The 12,705-nt window shown below is 43.5% G+C and overlaps 1 protein-coding gene and 1 long non-coding RNA gene across 6 annotated transcripts in view; both read right to left on the minus strand.

Annotated features, from left to right (window-relative positions):
• The window catches only part of DIP2C (disco interacting protein 2 homolog C), a 317,372-nt gene that overhangs the window by 260,839 nt on the left and 43,828 nt on the right, over window positions 1-12,705 (minus strand). The window lies entirely within an intron of this gene.
• The window catches only part of LOC308188831, a 39,851-nt gene continuing 27,146 nt past the window's right edge, over window positions 1-12,705 (minus strand). The window contains exon 2 of the long non-coding RNA XR_013945797.1: window positions 1-12,705. This exon is cut by the window's right edge and continues 26,033 nt beyond it. This is a non-coding gene — a long non-coding RNA (uncharacterized lncRNA).

The following is a 12,705-nucleotide window of genomic DNA, read 5'->3' on the forward strand; positions in this document are numbered from 1 at the left end:
AATGAAAAACCAGAAGGAAAAAAAAAATGGGAAGTTGTAAGAAGAAAGCAAAAACACAATTGGCAAAAAGAGGAGAAGTCCAGAAGTAAGAGAAGCTCGGTAATACAATTACTTTTTAAAACTTCATTTGCCTCCAGAAAGACCAACAGAACTATGATCCTCATGACAGTGGTGAGCTGAATCTTGCTTTAAAACCCGGGGAAATAACAAGTTCACTCCCTATAACGAGACAGCTTCCATTATAAATTGTCACAGGGTGTCCAAAGTTGTCATTACCCTTGCACAATGAGTTAGACCAGCATAAGATTTTTTTTATTCAGAAATAAATCTTCCACTGTGAAACTTCTAATCTGTTAAATGCGTTTTGTAAAGCGGGTTTCTGTGCACAGGACATTGACCTATAAACGAAACAAACTCGACCAGAAAGGTACTTCTTGCCACAAACGCCAGGTTCTGCGTCTCGTTTCAGGCCAGTCCCAAGGGCATTCCCGGCTCCCAGCCCTCCCCGCCGCGAGGTTTCGCTGGCTAAACATAGCCCGGCTGTACGGCAGCACGGGGCGCCCGGCTGGGCTGCTCCGCCGCCACCCCAACAGCTCCCACACGCAAAGTGCCCGGGATTATAAAAAAATTCAGTGAAATGTCACGTTTCTGGAAGAACCTGAAAGTAAGGCAGCTTAGCTAGAAAAGTGGCATAAACATAGCTACCAGGGTGCTACGCCAACCGAGTGAAAAAATACAGGTATCTGGGCACACAGACAAGAGCTCTGACAGAGCTTCGTGCTTGCCCTTGGGATTTCCAGGCACTGGGTAACACTTATGTGGGGAGGATGCAGAAGCAGACGATTTATTCTTAGATAACCTTAATCCTCTCCTTCGGAGTAAATGAAGACTCTGTACCACGTAATGCAGCGCTGGATTTGGACGGGGCACCGGGAGGACACTAGCCAGATACCTTTATTCCCTGACCAAGTATTTTAAGGCAATATTTTTAAAAATCAAAAATTTTGAAAGACTCCTTCTGCCGTTAGCAACTGGAATGCGAATGGAAGGTATGGAAGCAGCTGAGGTAACACGAGTTGCCGAGTGATACGGCTTGGACAGGATTCAAGGCACCTAAAATTGGTCTCTCTGATTTTACATTCTTGGCAGGAGAAACTTGATTAAGAAAAGCAGTTCTCACCAGCTACTGCTTTTAATAAGTAGCCTGCTACTTGTAGCCTACAGAAATCGGTATAATGACTAAGAGTGGGTGAAGCAGAAGAGAGCGGATGACTTGCTAGAAGTTATTATTAGGTATCTGATGTCAGAGCGATGATGGATCCCTCCGAGGAAACACTGCTCCCGCAAGCTCCGATGTTCTTCAGGAGTTCACCTCCTCCAGATCCGCATCCTCAGCCACTCCAGAGAGAGATGAGAGGGGATGGAGACATCACCGGACCACCCCTCTGCCCCCCAGGGAATATAAATCCTCTTTGTTCTCCTCATTTTAAGGCAATGTTCAAACGACACAGGGCATCGTACCCACGAGGACACCGCCACGGGACGGTGTGCCCAGCGCTGCCGCAGCCCCATCCTGCACAGCCCCAGGTGGTTCAGAAGACTTTTGGAGGGTAGCCTGGATACATCCTCCCAGGTGCAAAAACACACCTACCTCTTTGACATCCTCTCACATTTGGCACCATCTGCTGACATTTATTTGCCAAATAATTTTTTAAAGAAGCCTGACTAGAGAGAGGAAAGATAATTTCTCTTCTAGGAGAAAGAACTTGATCCTCTCAGACACTTGAGAAGCTTCCCGAAGATGTAAGAGCAGCAGGACGAACGGCCTGTTAGACAGCCGTTATGCTGACAGAGACCGGCTGAGCCTCGAGCACAGCACACGAAGCCGGAGCTCAGTGGTCTGTCAGAAACAAGTCAGCTTCTGGAAACGGACCCCAGACAACTCGCGACAAACCCATTTTTCTTTCATACACAGACCAGGATAAAGTGATTCTTGGCAATCAGTGCTTCTGCACCGGATCTTTACTTTCGGAGGGGAAACGTGCTTTGCTCAGAGCACCGGGGGCAGTACCACTGCCCGTCTGCCAGAGCGAAGCCAGGCCCCTGGACGCCGTCCGTGTCCGTGCACCTCAGTCCCCGTCAGCGCCAGCCTGCAGTGCACATATGTATCCCCCGGAGCCACCCAGCTGCACCACAGCTCCCCCACCTTCCCATCCCTTTTGCAACTTTCCCCCGCTTCCCGCCCCAGAGGATGAACAGGATCCGTCGGTCAGCACGCACTGAGTTCGGCAGCCAGCTTCGCATTTCATCTGCCGCACACAATCCCGCGTCTGTCTTCGGCTGGAGGCACGGGGTGAGGCCGAAGTCAGGAGGCCGATCCCCGCAGTCAAGCAATCGAGATAATTTTAGCTCATCAACCCGTGGCCAGCTCTGCTCCAGCGGACTTACGTCAAACTTGTGGGCCCTTGCATCAGACGGAAGGACTGGGCCTGCCCATGTCCTCATCTCCTCGTGGGATGCCGGCGGCCCGAGGAGGAGCTGTGACGGGCCACGGGAGCAGAGGGCTGGCAGCAGCACAGCGTGCACCGCCAGCAAGCTCGTGCTCCGAAGCAGGAGGACTTCTCCCTGTTGTTTGACACTGCAAGCAGGGTTAGCTCCCCGCCTCACTTTTACGAGTTACCCAATACTTCAATAGCTTAGGTTCTATTAATCTGCTGGAGTCGTTTCTGGCGAGTCGCAGAAACACTGAATCATCCCACATTATCCCAGAGAGACTTCATAAATACATCCTTCTATCCAAGAAGGACTTGCTGAAGGTTTTTTATACGAAGCAAACTATTTTGGTCCTGTAAATAAGTACCAATGATTCAGCCCGATAAATGAGCCGTTTGCTTTTTTCATGCTGATCTTTTCTAGAGAACGACAGGGCCGATAACTCTGCTGTACACGGGCAGATTTCATTCATCCCCCTGCAGCAACCTACCAAAAGAAGGAAAAACTGGCATAAACTTTTCTTCTGCAGGTTTTCAACCCACCACTGTGTATCCCTCGTTTTTATTTGAAAAGCCTCCCAAAGCAGAGGTGACTCAGCAGTCATTACCTCAGACTTCAACACAGAATTAGAGACTTTATAACAATTATGCCAATTAGATTAGCCAGACATCTTTAGCGCTCCTGATTATACCCAGATATTACATTTCAGACTAATTTGAATTGCAATCATAGCCCATATTTACATCTTAGATGAATGCCAGACAGAAACATCAATTAATTTGTATATATTGTTTGAGAGACCAATTATGATCGTCAGGCACAGTGCTAGACTGGATCTATGCAAGTGGTAAACAATCTGATTTTTTTTCCGACGGATAAGTTTGCCAATTTCCTTCTTTCTAATGCATTTGGAGAATTTTCCTGTTATTTTGAAGGTGGAAAAAAAAGGAAAATATACTTACTTCAGTAAAGGCCTTGAAATTATTAAGATTGTCAAAGAAGCTCTCAAAAGCCATGAGCCTATAATGTGCACTGCTGAAGGCACATAACTCTAATAAACAGTCTTTATTAGCAACTTAAGCTGTACAAATTTTGCCAAAGTATAAAAGTCATCAGACAATAAGCATCTGTTGTACAATGGTGCACTACATCATGCACAAAATCTCAAATCCATTCAGTCAGTGATAAAGATCCTGTCCCTCTGTCTGTGATAGGATTTCTGAGCAATGAATGGGGCTTTCTCCTCCACATAATCCCTTCCTAATTTAGTGTCAGGATTTTACTGTGTAATTCTTCTGTTCTGGAACTGAAACAATTTCAAGTCTTACTTAGTAAAAAACAAAGTACCTATAATTCTATCTCATTGACATGGGAGTTTTGTAAGCCTTCAATTGCTTTTTCTTTCCAAAAGACAATACGAACAGACACTTTCTCTTTGCCATCTAATGTTCTTATATACTTACAGGGGTAAAGAGCATCTATAAAATTGCAGCTGACACACAAATACCACATTGGAAGATCTTACACTCACTCGGAGCTTGTGGAAAACTAGCCAGCCTGTCAAGATGCTTAGTGGCAAATTGGATATCTTATTGTTCTGAGCAGGACTGAAAAAGGAGCCGTGTTGTGCAGAATTGGGAGTGACAATACCCATTACTCTATTTAAAAAGGAAGAGAAAAATAACTGGGCCTGAAAATACAAATACCTGAAACACAAATGTCTTACCGAAGAACCTCCCAGGAGCAGAGGTAGTTTTTCCTCCTAAATACATATTTTCATTTCCTATATAGGCATGTATTTTCTTTACACGTATGCAGGTAAGGACAAAACCGCAACTGTGATATTCTTGTAGGAAATGACTTGTTGAAGAGTAGCTGGGTGGAAATACTCCCTTTATGGCCTGAAGTCACGGGCATAAAACCTCTTTCCTCTAAACCCATAAAACATCACTGCTCTCCCCAGCGTGCGAACCGCTGCCGACATGGAGTTGGGAAGGCGCCCGACTGCCGTGCGAGGGCCCGCTCCTTAACCGGGGTGGGGACAACCAGCCCTCCGCACACACAGCCCAAACGACCGCCAGCAGAAGCACAACGGACATTTTTGAAGTTTCCGCACGTGAAATAACCAGAAGTAAACAAAAAACACCCTGAAACATCACTACTTAAACATTTGCCAGCTTCATTCCCATTTCTGCCCCTGATGCCATGCGGATGACCTCTCGGGGTGCAAGCAGGTGACTGCAGCTAAGCAATGCCCTGCACACACGTTTCACTCTGCAAACACGTTTTTCACCTGTTTTTCTACATAAGCTCAATGGCACGGCTTCACGGGTGTAGCTATACATGAGCACAGTCCTGGATACTGAAAATACTGTTTTGTCACGTGCCGTTTTAAGGGGAACGAGATCTATTTTGACAAGAGGACTGGAGAGCGGTATTTTTAGAATTCACACACACTACGGCATCTCCGCCAAAAAAGGAAAGCAGCAAAATATTTCTCAGCTGAAATATCAGTGCATTTGTACTCCATATCCTCGACTCATTAAAACCCCAAACTGCTCAACGTGAATCTTCCAAGCAGTTAAACAATGCTTTTTTTTTGCTTTATGCATTTCTCATCTGGAATAAAAACGCTTTGGTTCATGTTCTTCCTGTACGAGCCCTAAATAACTTTTTGATTAAAAGCAATTTTCTGCTATCACAATTTGCACGGCAGTACCTTTCTGCTCAGCCTGTTGTCTGCTTGTTTTTTAAATAGATGTGGAGTACCAGATCGGGCCAGCCAGCTATTTGGTTCAGTATTCGATCCCTGACAATGGTGACATATAAACACTCCGTAAAGGTTCCAGAAACCATTATACAGTAGCTTGGTCTTGTGGCAGTTTCTCCAAACTGCTTATTCATTTGCAACTAGTCATAGCTCCAGGGCATCGGAGTTTATATCCAAAATCCTCACCACTTACTTTACTTGCTATAATTGATGCCTCTTTTTGCTGACTCCACCTGAGTGTTATTTCCACCGTGTTCAGTACGTATGCTTACTTGAAATAACTTCACAGAACTCAAAACGTAATTTTGGAGCATTTCTTTGCTGCTTCTTTGTTAAGGTTGCACACACCTTTGTGATACTTGTGATACTTGTGGGATTCGGGTGCTCAGGTGCTAAGGGATGCCTCTGGACAACCGCCTGGCACAACCCAGGACTTGGTGCACGCACATTTGCCACCAGGCTTAAACAAAGGCTGAACCATGCACTGCTAACGAGGTACTGCACAGATGAACTGCAAACTGCCCATCATTAGCTGACCTACCCACACTGCTCACACGCACAGCACGCAAGTGCTGCCTATAGCATTTCAAACACAATGGCAAGAAATTCAATGACTCTTAGCTCTTGGCCCTTCCCAAAATCATTTTAAATGCTCAACTGTCCAACCATGTATAAAATGGCCTGGAGGCTGCAGAACAATTGATGACATGTAAGTCAGATGAGCGGACGATATTGAATGCGATCCTTTTGTGGCAGGGGCTCTTCTGAAGATACGCCACATGCAGTTCAGGTGCAAAGCGCACCTTTAGCTTGGAAATGTCCGAAACTCATTTTCTAACTTGTACCCGATGTAAACAGCACACTGAAAAAAGATTTTCACTCACAGGTTTATGAGTGTGAAAGTTGGGTATCTTAGCGCGTCTTTGTATCAGACAAAGCAAAGTAATAACAAAAATACCTGGAGAGTGTGACTACACCTTGCTTCCTTGGGAACCAAGCCTTCTAAAGCAAGTGAAAAGAAATTAGGGTAATTCCAAAAATGATAACAGTATCTTCTACAAAGTACTAAAAATGTCAACGTATGATCCATACTTTGGCATTGGATATGGAAGATAAAATGAAAAACGTCCACGTAAGGGAAGAAGTTGGTGTTTAAGCAAATTTCACCTCTTCACCGAAAGCATGCAAATAGAAGTAATTAAGAAGACCTCATTATCAAGGTTCACTCTAATTTTACAGTCCTGCATTCAGTTTTTCTCTGAATCTGTTGAAAACAAGATCAAATATTGAGGTCAAACTGAAAGATTCCAGTCTTTTATCTACAATCTGTTTTTCAGTAAAATTAAAACAACAACAGTGCTATGTTTGATGACAGTCATTATAAGAAGGTCTAAGAGTCCACTGACTCTGTCTAAGGCCATATTCTAACCCCAGTTCCTCCCCGAGTACTGAATAATTCATCACCAGTTGGTCTTGAAACATAAAGTACCGCATGACTCCTCCTCAGCAAAATGCCCGAATGTTTTCATTTTGGCTATTAGGCCCAGTAACTAATGCAACTGGAGGAAAAAATCTCAAGTGCTTTGAAGTGCAACAGTTCTGTTTGGGCTTTGATGACAAAGCTCTTGAGGACATGATGTGTAGGGCTACTTTCTGCTTAATAAAGTTACAAATCAGCTGTAAACATGTTATTAAAACTTCACTCTGAAGCAGTTTAACGGATTCTTTTTACAAATTTCTTCAAATTTGTAAAAAGCCTAGGACTTGGAACAATCCATGAGGACTGTACTGGGAGTCAAGCGGCACGAGGCACTCACTACATGTTACGTACTCTGCATCAGGCCGGCCAGCTTCTCACTAGGACACTGTAATTGCTCACTACAGGGAGGCACTATCTCTGCAGTCTCTACACTATTGTTTATCCTTCCTCACCTCGTTACTGCTTTCCAAGTAAATACAGAGCTTTGCAGTTCTGCACACAACATATTTGGTTATTTCCCCAAGCAATGCCTCACTATGACACCTGCTACGAAAAGCAAGCGTGCAGCTGCTGCTTGGCAAACCTGTGATGGACACCAGAATATCTGCATCAGTTGTGCATTCATACTTGGGTTTTCCTCCCACTCAACCACTTCAACCTTCCTGCTAAAAAGCCAAAAACAAAATTGCAAGCTCAGAGCCTTTTAATGAAGGAAGAACTAAAAGTTCAGTTCACTCACTTGATTAAAACTGACATAATTCTCCCCTTAGAAGCTTAATGGTGAGACCGGGAATGAGTCTTTTTCTTAATTTAGTTCAAATTCACGGAGAACTTGAAGCAGATCTCCAGGAATCATCCAAGATGAGTTCTGGAAACCATTACTTTCTATTGGGAACACATGTTTAACAGGGGATTTTGCTGGTCAAATCTTGCTCTTTGCATCGCTTGACTTTACCCATTACTTCTGCAGCGCTGAAGAGCATAACAAATTTTCAGAAAGAAATGTTACAGTCTTCATAATCCCGTGGTAATGTCAATCCTTGATCATCAAACAAGGAGAGATTTTGCGCGCAGCAATCTGCAGTTTCAAGTTCAAATGTTCCAGTTCTTATTTGGAATGATTGCAGGCTTGTTCCTCACGCAATTATTTGCTCTGTTAGGCCCAAATTTTCGATGGCTTTCTAAGACATCGCAGTCAGCACTTCACTTGTAAGGAACGGCAATGTTGCCTAAGTAAGAAACACAGAAATTCTCTTGGAGCAGCTGGCAGAAGCGCACATTATACACTCAAAACCCCGATGTTTTCAGTGATCCAGAAACATAAGTGCGAATCTCTCGACTCAGTCTTCCCTTTTGAAGCAATGAACTGCTACAAGGACACTTTATGAAGGCTTCCCACTGGACCTCCGTCCACTCTTCTCTTATCTCTGGCCAGCTCAACCACACTCGATACAGCTCCGTCCAGCAGAGCAAGCCTGCTTTCTAGTTTCCCATTTTCCAAAAAGCAGACATCCAATTTTGTCCCCCACAATTGCATCTCCTCCTGTTTCCTGCTATTCACTATGCACCCAGATTTTAACACTTGTTTTCCAGCTCATCTCTACCACCTGAACATGAAGCTCGTGCATCAATCCCTGCCTCGTGCTCCCCGTGAGGATGAGGGAGGCAGCTCCAGGACCTCAGCCATAAAACAGCACGTCCTCGGGAGCTGGAGTCTCCCGCAGGAGACTGCTGTATTTTGAGCATCTAGCTCTTGGGTTTGCAGCGGCCTGGGGGAGGAAACTTCTTTCCCTCCTTCCCACTTTCCTGTTCAAATCCATGTTCAAACAGTGGGCGGCCAGAGCCAAACTTGCTCTTGAGAAGCCTTGAATTCAACCCATGGGCTGTAAATGAAAGCCTTCATACCATTATGAAGGAAAACAAAAGAAAAACCACCCCGAACTATCCCTCCACTTTCCCTGGACAGAGCAAAGTGCCGCACTTTGTCTCCAGGCCCTATTCAGTCCTGTTCCATGGGCACATGCTGAAAGCACAGCCCCCCGTGCCACACACAAATTCCTGACAGAATAGGCTGTATTTAGGAAAGGAAACGCAAAGAGAAAACGCATTTCTGTTTTTAATGGGTTGTTTTTGAAATCTCGGTGAGGCATCTTAGCTTTCAGCCTGAGGTTTAAACCTGGATACATCGCCGAGCAGAAGTACGGTCCTGAAATGTCAGAGACAATTGTGCAGCTGGCCCCTGAATGAATGTGGGGAAAGTAAAACACTTGAACCCAAAGTCTGCTCCTCAGAAAACAAATCCGTTATTATTCCTTCCCAAAGTAACCTCGCTTTGGGTTCTGGCGAGCACAGTCACCAGCACCCTGCATCTGCCAGCTCCACTCAAATTAACACAGACCCCATGACAGTGACTAACAGCAAGCATGGAAACTGGCCCGAATACTGAGCCGCTCACAGCTTTTAAAGAAAGGGATAATGGGTAATTTGTAGGAGTGACTTGTCAAATTATATATTTATTTCCTTGTATGCACACCAATAATAGGTTTAAGCCTGTAACTTGCACTTGGAATAACGATTAAAGTAGCGAGCTTCGGAGGTTTTTGTCTGCAGGACTCTCAGCTGAACTTCTCCTCGGGTCACAGCAAATCCTCGCAGTCTGTCTTAGGACTGGACAATATGAATCACTGCTTTTTTACAGCGAGAAGGATAACGCACGTTGGCTACATTTTTTTTTGTTGTTAAAGCTACGATCTGACATAAAGCAAAATCACTGCTGACCCAGGAAGTCCCTGACACAGCCACTGATGAGAAAATCTCATAAAACACATTCGGTGATGTTGCAGCCTTAACTCTGAACGATTTTTGGCCGTTCTAGATGACAAATGGAGCTACAGTTTAAATCTTACCTTGTACAAATAATTTCTGAAAGTTCCTGAAAACATAAAGACCTACCTCATCTTTTCAGTGATCAATACCACGGTATTACACCAAAAACAATGCAGTAGATTTATTAAAGAAGTTGATGCAGAGTTATTTGCAAGTCTAAAATGGTGACGTGCCTGGATCCTTCTGAGAAGGAAATTAATACGGAGGGGTGATGTAGCACGCAGAGGACTGGTAAGGCAGCACAAATTAACGCCCTTAAAGAAAAAAATGACTAAGTAATTTTCACTTCCATAAATCTGTGATTCATAAAGTGGAGCCCAGAACACCTAAACCATGCAGTGAAAAAGGCAAAAATTCAATCCTGAACCTAATGGTTGGACTCGATGACCTTAAAGGTCTTTTCCAACCTCAGAGATTCCGTGATTCTAATTTCAGCCTTGTCCACACATTAAAATTGTATTGCGGTCATAGGATTGGTTTAGAAAGAGCAACCAACAGCGAACACAGAGAAAGTATTTCAAGAGATTTCTATACCAAATTACACCGTGCTCCTCCAGCAATTCGGTGGCCATACAAGTGATTTTCTGCCTGTTTTAAAGACACTGGGTTTTAACCCAGCTTCTAACTGAGGCTCCTGGTCTGTCAGAGCCGAGTAAAAGCAGCGTGCTGTGTGCCGGGGGCTCTCCAGCCAGCTCCGACCCGTGTCCTGCCCTACGGTCTTTCACCCTCTTCCACCAGAGTGCAGGAATCAGCGCCCAGACAATTTTTTCAATGGTGCACCCACGGACACAGTATGCAAAGCACACGAGAAAACCAAGCTTAAGAGAAACAAACACAGGTGATGACAAAAGTTTTGCCTACAAAAAGCCTCTTCCAGAGGGAACAACCAGTCCTTGGAGAAATGCAATCATCAAATTAAGCTTTGGTTACTTCGCATAAACAAATCTATTCATCACAAAAAGTCAAAAATGTAATGCTTAACGTTAGGAATGAAGTGCGAATCTTTGTATGCTACTAAAGCATTATATTTTTCACAGCATTTTATCCATTTATTAAAAAAGCCACCGCTTAAATGCTTAATTTGCTAAAATGGCAAATGGAGCCAGGCTTACGAAGGCATACATTTTTTACTGGTTTTAGTTTTGTCACTTTTAAGTGCAAACATTTTCAGCTTGCAGCTAAAGAACGATTTATGTGAAAGGAAAAGTGAACAGGAGGAAGAAAAACAAATTATACCTTTTTTCCTTTAAAAGACATTTCATACCTTTGATACTTAATTCATATATGTAACAAATACATTTTTGATCACTACAAAAATATCCCCACTTAAGTGATTTATTCTAACCAAACAAAAAGGTTAATTATAAAGCTTGGATAATTAAACCAAACAAAATAACAGACAAAATCTCTTTTTGAATCTTTACGATGATGTCTTCCTTGCAGACTAAGAAATGAACCTTGTTTACATCTTACAAACAGGTATGTGTTTTTTTTTGTCAATTGTGCTGAGACCTTTATGATTACAGCAAAGAACTGCTAACATAATTAAGAAGCTACTTTGTTCACAGCAGAAAAAAAAACAGAAGAGTATAAACTATTTTCATCCTTCAGCCACAGAGGTTACTTCAAGGGCATTACACGTAAGAGAGAAGTGTATGTTTTCATCAGAAACTCTCCACAAAATGCATTCAGTACCTGGAATCCGACTTATGGCTGCCTGACACCATTATGAATTGAGCAGTTGGCTTATTCCAGATTGCAGTATTTTTCACCTCTCTCTGAACAAAAAAAAAAAAAAAAAAGGCAAGCAAACTAGGTATGTCACTGAAACTCTTGACATAAATAGGTATTTGTCTTTACTTATTCAGAAGCTTGCGTTTGTTTACCTTGCCATGCAGGCATTTTGTCCCAAATACTCCACATGGGGCTAGTCCAGCCATGCTGATTCCAGTGAGCTTTCTCACCCTTTGCTGAAAAGCTTGGTACTCAAGAAATGGTGACCTTGCTCTAAGCCTTACACCTCAGGAACGCTACCAGTCCCCTTTGTACAGCGAAGCCTCAAGCTGTGGGCATCCATCATCTGCCGGCAGTAAGAAACTGGAATCTCAAAGCCTGGCACCACAGTAAGCCAAACTGCAAGTGGCCTATCACGGAAGATTGGCTTATGCAGGAGACCGAGCAGAATGCCCACACGCTGGAAGTCCCGTGACTCTGCCACGTAGCTACAAAAGCCAGCGCCGTTCAGCGTTGGTTCGGCAGCGGGACCTGAACAAGGAGCACACAGGCTGAAAGCATGCTGCTGCCCAAACCGCAGTCACCGTCCCCTTCAGGACGCACCTCCAGCTGTCAGAGCTAACACAATTTCACACTGTCTCTAATCACATTTTAATTTTAAAATAACCCATTTTCAACGGTGCATTTCTGTTCCTTCCCATTTTACACAGGATTTGCATTTCTTAGAAGCAACCGGCTTCTGCGGGCTCATGCACTTCTTTTGAGTCATGCATCAAAACCTGCTCTGCTGTTAAACAGCCATTCCCTTTTAATAGGATCCACCGAGAACCAGAAATACAAAGGCATCAAAATAAAAAGGGCAGGTTTGCATCTAATTTGATACAGATATAAAATAACGAGCAAATATAAATGCCTCAAAAAGTAGCACTGAAAGCCACTTTTTTTTTTTTTCCAAGTCTTAGCTCTTATTTGGCTGCACTTGATTGCTTAGAAACTATGATAAATGAAGCTCCATGAATACAATACCCAGCAAAATGACTGCAGCGCAGAACAGGTAATTTGCATGCTATATTTAGCCCCTATGCATATGTTAGTGCTGACATGAAGAGCTATTAGAAATGCCTAAAAGAATTTCAACCTGTGCTTGGGCAAAGAACTTTTCCATGGTAAACACTAGATAAAATATTTAATACATCAAGTTTCTATTTTGGAGGGGCTTACATCTCAGCCTGTTCATCACAGCTTATCACAAGTGCACTACATGTTTCATCTTAGTAGATGAAATACCTCGAAGCTACCAGCTTTAAAGAAATGCATAAGTGACTATTTGTTCGTACTCGAG

This window comes from Anser brachyrhynchus (assembly GCF_964034855.1).
Source record: "Anser brachyrhynchus genome assembly, chromosome: 2".
NCBI lineage: Eukaryota > Metazoa > Chordata > Aves > Anseriformes > Anatidae > Anser > Anser brachyrhynchus.